Genomic DNA, 8,823 nt, shown 5'->3' on the forward strand with positions numbered 1-8,823 from the left:
ACATTTCATTATAGTAATTGGCTTTGTCTTCTCAAACTTCTCTTTGAAATCTTCTGTTCAGCACTTTTTTCTTGTCATGTCTTCCATTTGCTTTTGGTGTCAGGAGTGGGATAACTGCCAAAGAGGCAAGGAGGCCACATCTTCTGACCTCCTCTAACCCCACAAGAGGAAGACAGAATTACCATCACCAAGGCCTATTCTTGTGAGACCAGACATGCTGCCTCCCTCCAGCCCTTTCACCACATCTGACACCAATATTTCCTCCCACAGCACCCACTACCTCTCTGCTGGGTTCGATAATTGCTGCAGTGGCCACACAGAACTCATAGATTATGGGATTTATTAGGGAAGCACCAGGCTACAATTCAAGTTCAGGAAAAATACTCAGTCTCAGCCCTCCATCTCTCAGCCAACAGTCTCTCTCCCAGCAGTGCGTGCCCCTTGGTGTCTCACTCAGCAATGTGTTTCTCTTGTGTCTCTTTCCCAGCAGCATGTGTCTCTCAGGAGTGCATGTCTCTTTCAGCAGCATGGCATTCTCAGCCAGCAGTCAGAGAGTCTTCTTCTGCCTCTAGGAGGCCTCTTTTGAGCCTGGCAGAGTGGCCAAACTAACCAATCATAACATCAGAATTCTAAGCACCTTAGAGAGAGCGAACTTCCCAGAACATTATTTTGTGCTGCTCCCAAGCAAAATACTCCAGGTGGATGATTTTAACAATCAGGAGTTACTCAGTTTCTCACAGCAAATTCCATCATGGCATTTTCAAAGACTTATGGCTAGAAAAGCCATACTAGGTAATTTATTACAGCACAGCTACTCTCCGCTCAAGGGCAAGCTTCAAAGCCTCTTCTGTCATCTGTTTTGGTCTTTTCTTATACAGTGAAAATTATAAACATTATTAAAGAAGTTTTTTTTTTATTATTACTGTGATTTGGGTGAAGATTTACAGAGCAAATTCACTCTCCATACAGCAGTTCACATATACTTTATCTCATGACATTGACCACAGTTTACCACAATGCAACAGCTCCCCTCCCACTTCCTCCCCATAGTTACCTCTTCCCAGCGACCATCCCTGATTAAAGAAGATTTTTAAAAATGGAAAGATGTTCCAAGTCCGTGGATTGGAAGACTTAATATCACTAAGATATCAATACTACCTGTGTTAGTTAAGATTGTGTGTCAACTTGGCTAGGCAATGAATCTCAGTGGTTTGGCAGATATTATGTTATAATCCTCCATTTTGTGATGTGATGTGAGCAGCCAATCAGCTGAATAGTCAGTTTCATTGGGAATCTAACAATATATATGGATGTTCCACCAAAGCTGATTCCTTCTTCATCCTATATCTGACTCATCATCCTCTGACCTTTAGTTTTTAGGACAGGAGCCAGCAGCCTGCTGCCTAACTTACAGATTTTGGGATTTACCAGCTCCTCCAGCCAGCACAGTGAGCCAGCAGCCTGCCATCTGACCTACTGATTTGGGGTTAATCAGCCCCTGAAAACACATGAGTCAGGAGAAGCCTCCACCCTAATGTCTGACATATGGATTTGGGACTTGCCAGCCTCCACAAGTGCATGGACCATTCCCTTGGAATCTCTCTCTCTCTCTCTCTCTCTCTCTCTCACACACACACACACACACACACACATATATATACATTTCACTAGTTTTGCTCCTCTAGAGAACCCAAGAGTGATTCTAGAGGATCAAATTGTAAGAATGAGTTTTCTGGATTGGTTCTCAAGTCTGGCTAGTCTTAAATGTGCTTATGACTCTACCTCCAGTAGGAAAGAGAGCACTGCTAATACATGGCATGAGGTGGCAATAGAAATATGCAAAATATCACCATCACTAAATCAAATATTTGTAAGACATAAGACTTTAGGCAATTACATTTTTGTACTTTTCTACAATTTTGTCAGAATGAGAAATATGAGGAAGCTGGTTGGTTAGTCTGACTTATACTAAACAAAGTGGTGAATGAAAGGGATGAAATCAAAGCTTCAGAGTCACAGCTCAAATGTTTTTGTTGTTATTAGGTGCCATCAAGTCAGCTCCAACTCATAAAGATCCTATGTACAGCAGGATCTGGTCCTGTCCTATCCTCAAAATCTTTGCTATGCTTGAGCCCCTCATTGCAGCCACTATATTAATTCATCTCATTGAGAGCCTTACCCTTTTTTGCTGACCATCTACTTTACCAAGCATGATATCCTTCTCCAGGAACTTGTACCTTCTGACAACATAACCAAAGTACATGAGGTCAAGTCTGGTCATTCTCCATTCTAAGCAGCATTCTGGCTATACTTCTTCCAATATGGATTTGTTCATTTTTCTGGAAGTCCATGGTATTTTTAGTATTCTTTGCCAACATCACAATTCAAATGCATCAATTCTATGGTCTTCCTTAGTCATTGTTTGGCTTTCACATGCATATGTAGCTATTGAAAATACCATGACTTAGGTCAGGTACACTTCAGTCTTTAAAGTGACATCTTTGCTGTTTAATACCTCAACTAAATCTTTTGCAGCAGATTTGCCCAGTGAAATATGTCATCTGCTTTCTTGACTGCTGCTTCCATGGGCATCGATTGTAGATCCAGGTAAAATGAAGTCCCTGACAACTTCAATCTGTTCTCCATTTATTGTGAAGTTGTTTATTGGTCCAGTTGTGAGGATTTCTGTTTTCTTTATGTTGAGGGTATAACCCATACTGAAGGCTGTATGGAGCATTTGATCTTCATCAATAAGTGCTTCAAATCATCTCCACTTTCAGCAAGAGAGATTGTGTCATATGCATATTACAGGTTGTTAAGGAGTCTTCCTCTAATCCTGATGCCATGTTCTTCTTCATACAGTCCCAAATGTTTATATAAGACCTAAAAGTTGCCACTTGTGCCCAGAAAGAAAGTCTTATTTCCTGTAGTAACAGCACAGATATTGCTGAAAACAAAACCCGTAGTCTTATCTTAAGAGTAGCTGAATTACAACACTAATTGAATTCCCAACCTCAAATGGTGTCTGAAGTTAAAGGGGGATCACTGACTGGGAAGAAAGGGAATCCTAAAAGTTGGGATGGGACTTTGGACAGATAATCAGGAATCTGGTGACATTGAGTCTCTAAATTCCACTAAATCACTCCTGCCAAAAGAATCAGTCCTCTGATTCCCATTTGAAGAGAAAATGCCATCTTTATCTGCTAAGCCACCCTCCCCAGTAAAACCATTCTCACTTCCATCGCTATCAGAGGAGATTAACTAAATTGCACCTGAGGATTCTTTGTCTGAGATATCTGCTAAGACAGCACCTGGGGCATAGCCTGAGGCCCATGCCTTACAAGACATTACTGAATGTCTCCAGGATCCATTCTCACCACCCATTTTTGCTTCTAGACCTATAACCAAACTTAAGTCCCAGTGAGCCCCAAGAGTTGAAGTACAAAGTTTGACCCACCAGGAGGCACACTACACTCCAAAATAAATACTTTTTCTGATACATACAAAGAGAGATCTGGGGAATATGTGTAGGAATGGCTATTAAGGGTATGGGAGAATGGTGCAAGGAACATAAAGTTGGATCAGATTGAGTTTATTGATATGGGTCCACTAAGCACAGATTCTTCATGCAGTGTTTCAGCTTGAGAGATGAGAAAAGGACGTCATAATTTATTTGGTTGGTTCCCTGAAGCATGGATTAAATGGTGGCCTGTAGTAAATCAGGGAGCTCTGGTGGCACAGTGCCTAAGGCATTTGACTGCTAACCAGAAGGCTGGCGGTTCAAACCCACCAGCCACTCCTCAGAAGGAAGATTGGGCAATCTACTTCCATAGAGATATTGCCTCAGAAACCTAAGGAGGTGTCACTATGAGTTGAATTAACTTGATGGCAGTGAGTTTGGTTTTTACTGGTATACTAAATCAAGTTGAAATGCCAGATCTGTCTTGGTATACTGTAGAAGAAGGTATCCAAAGGATTAGAGAAATTTGCATGTTAGAGTTCATCTATCATATTGGACACACAGACCATGGTGTGCCCAGAGGAAACACCTTTTACCACAGGAAACACCTTTTACCACAACAATGAGGAACAAATTTGTGAAAGGAGACCAAGCATCTTTGAAGACTGCTGTGATTGCTATTTTATATAAATCAGATTTGACAGTAGGAACTGCCCGAAATGAATTAATAAAACTAACTACAGTGGAATTGATTAGTCCCCAAGGTGGTAGGAGTCAAGTGCTGGCACTTAATCACTAAAGATGATATGGGTGTATTTACTATAATGGAAAGAAGAATCAAAGCAGTAGTCAGAATAGGCAGATTCATGGATTTATGGTGTTGGCTACTTAGTTGTGGTGCCCCTAGGAGTGAAAAAGATGGGAAATCTACTAAATTTTTACTTGATCCATACAAGTGGAAGAATTCTAGGTCAAATGAATGCCAGTCTAACTTGAATTTCCAGGATACAATCATGGCCCCTCCATCAATTACCAGACTTGAATGAGTTTACAGACCCACAACCCCTTGAATGAAAATGAGGCTGGGTTCTTTTGAGGAAGGCCCCACCACATTTCCAAAAATGTATACTGTTAATCTTTCTCCCACCCTTATCAAAAGGGATTTCTAGCCTTTTGTGAAAGTGACATCTCATTAGGGAAAAGGAAATAATCAGTCTTTTCAGGGATTACTGTATACTAACTCTCAGCTAAAGGAGCTCTGATGGTGTAGTGGGTAAGGTATTGGGCTCCTAAATAAAAGGTCAGCAGTTTGAATCCACCAGCTACTCCATGAGAAAGATAAGACAATCTGTTTCCATAAAGATTTATAGCCTTGGAAAATCTATGAGGCACTTCTAATCTGTCCTAAAGGTTCACCATGAGTCAGAATTGAGTCAATTGTGGTGGGGTTTGGTGAGTGGTTCTGAACCAACATTAATTCCAGGAGACCAAGAAGGTCACTGTGGACCACCAACCAGAGTAGAGGCATATGGAGGTCAGGTTATTAATGGAGTTTTAACTCTGGTCCATCTCTCAGTGGATCCAGTGAATTCCTCAAATCCATTCTATAGTGATTTCCCCAGTTCCAGGATGCATAATTGTAATAGAGATACTCATCAACTAGCAGAATTCCCACACCCAATCCCTGATATGTGGAATAAGGGCTATTATGGTAGCAAAAGCCAAGTGGAAGACTTTAGAACTTTCCCTACCTAGGAAAATAGTAAATCAAAAGAAATATCACATTCCTGGAAGGACTGCAGAGATTAGTGCACCATCAAGGACTTGAAGGATGCAGGGGTGATGATTCCCATCACATACCAATTTAATTAGCCTATTTGCCCTGTGCCAAAAACAAATGGATCTTGGAGAACAAGAGTGGATTATTGTAAATTTAACCAGGTGGTGACTTAATTGCAGCTGTTGTTCCAAATGTGGTTTCATTGCTTGAGAAAATTAATACATCTCCTGGTACCTGGTATGCAGCTATTGATCTGGCCAGTGCCATTTTCTTGATTCTGGTTTCAAAGGAACACCAGAAGCAGTTTGCCTTCAGAGACAAAGCCAGTAATATACCTTCATTGTCCTACCACAAGGGTGTATCAAATCTCCAACTCTATGTCATAATTTAGCCTCCAACAACCTTGGTTGCCTTTCACTTCCACATGATGTCAAACTGGTTCATTACATTGATGATATTATGCTAATTGGACCTAGAAAGTAAGAAGCATCAATGACTCTAGACATATTGATAAGACATTTGTGTGCTGTTGTTGTTGTGTGCTGTTGAGTTGATTAGGACTCACAGCGACCATATAACATAGAGTAGAACTGCCCCCATATGGTTCCCTATGCTGTAATCTTTATGGGAGAAGATTGACAGGTTGTTTCTTTCATAGAGCCACTGGTGGGTTTGAACCACTGACCTTTAAGTTAGCAGCCAAGTTCTTAACTACTTCTCTACCAGGGCTCCATTTGCATATTCTGAAACCAAAACCAAACTCACTGCCATGGAGTTGATTCTAACTCATAGTGATCCCCATTGGGTTTCCAAGGCTGTAAATATTTATGGAAGCACACTGCCTTATCTTTCTTCCACAGAGTATCTTGTAGGTTTGAACAACCAACCTTCTGGTTAACAGCCAAATGCTTTAGCCACTACACCACTAGAGCTCCTATTTGCATGTAAGAGGGTGGTAAATTAATACAAGAAAAATTCTGGTGCTTTCCACCTCAATGAAATTTTTAGGGGTTCAGTGGTATGGGCATCCAGGACAGAGTGAGCAATTGGCAGAGGGATCCGGGTAAGGGGAGGGACCCAGGTCCAACCCACAAGTGGCAGGAAAAGCAGAGGGGAAAGGAAAGGAAATCCAGGGCATCCAGGACAGAGCAAGCAAGCAAGCAGCAGAGGGATCCAAGTAAGGGGAGGGTGGTGAGGTTTAGAACAGCTAAAGGAGACAAACTTGTCTGTCGGTTTATCATACTCTGGTGGTGTGTTGCTGTCATGCTTAAGGCTGTGCCACCGATGTTTCAAATGCCCATGGGATTGTACATGGTGCACACATTTTGGTGAGACTTGCAGACTGAGACAGACTAGGAAGAAGGAGGAGGCCATCCACTTCTCAATGAATTGGCCAGGGGAAACCTTATGAATAGCAGAGAAACACTGCCTGCTACATTACTAGACAACTGTATGAACAGGCCAGAAACACTGTCTGATACAGAGAAGGACGATGAGCCACTTACATTGAAAGGCTATCAAAATAGGACTGGGAAAATGCTGCATCATCAGAGTAGAACCAACTTTTCCAATATGGATAAAGTAAAGCCTTCAAGACCTCCATTTGCTGATGTGACATGATTCAAATTGAGGAGAAATAGCTGCAAACATCCATCAGAACATGAAATGTATGAAATATGAATCTAGGAAAATTGGAAGTTGTCAAAAATGAAATGGAATGCATAAAGATTTATATCCTAGGCATTAGTGAGCTGAAATGGACTGGTTTGGGCCATTTTGAATTAGACAATCCTATGATCTACTATGTCAGGAATGACAATTTGAAGAGGAATGGTGTGGCATTCATCATCACAAAGGATATTTCAAGATCTGTCCTGAAGTGCAATGCTGTCAGTGATAGGATAACATCTATATGTCTACAAGGAAGACCAGTTAATATGACTATTATTGAAATATATACATCAACCACCAAAGCAAATGATGAGGAAATTGAAGATTTTTATTAGCTTCTGCAGTCTGGAATTGACCAAAAATAAAATCAAGATATGTTAATTATCGAAATTTGCCTGGATTCAAAATGGAGTCTTGTCAGTAATCACCACGCTATTTCCCTCTAGCATCTTAGTGCTTGAAAAACTAGGTACAGTGGTTTGAATTAGGGATTTTGGTGCTCTGAACAGCTCACTGAGTCAGAATGCACCGAACTCAGAGGAGTAGAATTAGAGGAAAGGGACAGAGGAAAAAACTAAAGAAGATCTACCCTGTGGAACGCAGACAGGCAGCCAAGAAAGGCCATTAGAGACTTCCCTGGGGGAGTGACCGGCAGGCAAGAATGCCCATCCGAGACTTCCTTGGGTCAAGGCAGAAGACACTCCATATCAGCATACCAGTGACCACACCAGCATACCAGTGATCACCCCAAGGATCAACTTTCAGCACCTGATTTTATCAGTAACTTGGGTCAGTTAGGTGAAAATGGGCACATCCAGCACCACTGAAACCCAAGCAGAGATCCCACTGGTGCTCCAGGAGGGTGGGCTCACTCCCACCCCCCACCCCCCGCCAGCAGGTCACTGAATAGGCTTGGGTCAGCTTAGTGGGACTGAGAGGTCTGCGCTTGACGTTATCAATAATATTGGGACCAAAGATTATTAGCAGGCACTCTCCCACATCCAGCGCAGCAGAAACCAAGTGCATCTTTGGCACCGCAGGTGGGCGGACTCACAGACAAACTCCCAAGCCCGTCGCAGTTTGGCCGAGTTGGGCCAGCGCTGCGAACATGCACAGCAGAGAGAGAAACACCCGCAGCAGATCACAGAGCCAGGAAGTTGCTTTGGGTCGGGTTTTTGGTGCCAAGGGGCCTTGGGAGTGGGGTTTTTGCGTGTGTCTGAGCCTGGCGGAAAATGGCAACCGCCTAACAACTGGAGTCTTTCCTGAAATTGAGCTGTGGGCCTGTAAATAACAGTACAACGTCATCAGTAGCAGCCCACTCAAAGCACTAGAAACCACCCCTAGCAACAGCAAGCTTTCCTTTTTCCACTCCCACCTTCTCCACCAATAACTTCACTCATTCAATAGAAGAAACCACATTCAGTCAACATAAAACCTCCCAGTTTGAACTCTAAACCCTTTTTATGAGAAACTGTAACCCATATCCACATTCCGCACAGTGATTCCACCATCACAAAGAAAACTGCAGAGGGACCCAGAATACCGGAATTAATAACTAAAAATAAAATACACGAGCTTAAACTTCTCAAAATATTAAACCATAAAACAAAGACAAAACAAATCAACATGTTACCAACAGTTAAAGACAACCTCAAAATGTCTAGGAAACAACAGGCAACCTCAAATCAAACACAAAGCAGGACAAGGCATTAGAAGCAAAACCACAAAGGTCTCATTATACATGGAGGAAGCAGAGGCAATAGACTTATCTGAGAAGGAATTTAGAAAATATGTTTATAGAGCTATACAAGAGCCTAAAGAAACCCCAAATAGAAACAAGGAGAACACATACAGTCCCTAGAAGAACTGAGGAAAATCATTCATGAGCAAAATAATAAGATTAATGCACAAT

The 8,823-nt window shown here is 41.9% G+C and overlaps 1 pseudogene; it reads left to right on the plus strand.

Annotated features, from left to right (window-relative positions):
- Positions 1 to 4,581: 4,581 nt before the first annotated feature.
- LOC122151188 overlaps positions 4,582 to 8,823 on the plus strand; it is a 17,114-nt pseudogene continuing 12,872 nt past the window's right edge.

The sequence above is a fragment of the Orycteropus afer genome, unplaced genomic scaffold (assembly GCF_000298275.1).
Source record: "Orycteropus afer afer isolate SDZICR_OR568_19922 unplaced genomic scaffold, OryAfe1.0 scaffold00327, whole genome shotgun sequence".
Lineage (NCBI taxonomy): Eukaryota > Metazoa > Chordata > Mammalia > Tubulidentata > Orycteropodidae > Orycteropus > Orycteropus afer.